This window comes from Chrysochloris asiatica, unplaced genomic scaffold (genome assembly GCF_000296735.1).
Source record: "Chrysochloris asiatica unplaced genomic scaffold, ChrAsi1.0 scaffold00047, whole genome shotgun sequence".
NCBI lineage: Eukaryota > Metazoa > Chordata > Mammalia > Afrosoricida > Chrysochloridae > Chrysochloris > Chrysochloris asiatica.
In genome coordinates this window covers 10,384,368-10,385,656 of record NW_006408565.1, presented here as the reverse complement: position 1 = coordinate 10,385,656, position 1,289 = coordinate 10,384,368, and positions in this window count along the sequence as shown.

The window sequence follows — 1,289 nt, the reverse complement described above, 5'->3', positions numbered from 1 at the left end:
AAAAAAAATATAAAAAAAAAACTCTGAAGGACAAAAAAGGTGACTGCTGAACTGTGTGTGGTTTATTGTTGTACATTCACAATCTTGCAGGAACCGAGAAGTTAGCAGTTGTGGACAGACCATGTTCACTGGAGAGGCCTGTGCAGTAGAGTGTAGACCCTTTCATGTACTGTACTGTACACCTGATACTGTAAACATACTGTAATAATAATGTCTCACATGGAAAAAAGAGAAAACGCTGGGTCAGCAGCAAGCTGTAGTTTTTAAAAATGTTTTTAGTTAAAACGTTGAGGAGAAAAAAAAAAAAAGGCTTTTCCCCCAAAGTATCATGTGTGAACCTACAACACCCTGACCTCTTTCTCTTCCTCCTTGATTGTATGAATAACCCTGAGATCACCTCTTAGAACTGGTTTTAACCTTTAGCCGCAGCCTCTGTGCTGCCACGTGTGTATATATATGACGTTGTACATTGCACATACCCTCTGGATCCCCACAGTTTGGTCCCCCTCCCAGCCACCCCTTTATAGTATGACGAGTTAACAAGTTGGTGACCTGCACAAAGCGAGACACAGCTATTTAATCTCTTGCCAGACATTGCCCTCTTGGTGCAATGCTGTACAGGTCTCTGTAAAAAATATCCTTGCTGTCTCAGCAGCCAATCAACTTATAGTTTATTTTTTTCTGGGTTTTTGTTTTTGTTTTGTTTTCTTTCTAATCGAGGTGTGAAAAAGTTCTAGGTTCAGTTGAAGTTCCTGATGAAGAAACACAATTGAGATTTTTTCAGTGATAAAATCTGCATATTTGTATTTCAAACAATGTAGCTAAAACTTGATGTAAATTCCTCCTTTTTTTCCTTTTTTGGCTTAATGAATATCATTTATTCAGTATGAAATCTTTATACTATATGTTCCACGTGTTAAGAATAAATGTACATTAAATCTTGGTAAGACGTTTGTGAGGCTTTTTATTGTTTTCAAACTATTTAAAAATTTAACCTATTGGTGGGGTATATGGGTGGTCCCGTTCTTATAATTCTCCTGATGTGCTGTCTCCCCCAAATGGTGGCATCTTGGACCATGTAATTTCTTGACCATATTCCATTTTAATTTCCACTGTGTAAGTTCATAAAAGTTCTGAAAAGATTTAGCCAACATGAAGAAGTTCCAGGCATAAAAAGTATGTTAGCCTCTTGAAATAAAGTGGATTTACATAGCCAGAGAAAAAATAATGTAAATTGTTTGCAAAAGGAAAATCTCTTTCCTTAGAAATGTTTAAGAAGACACTATCTT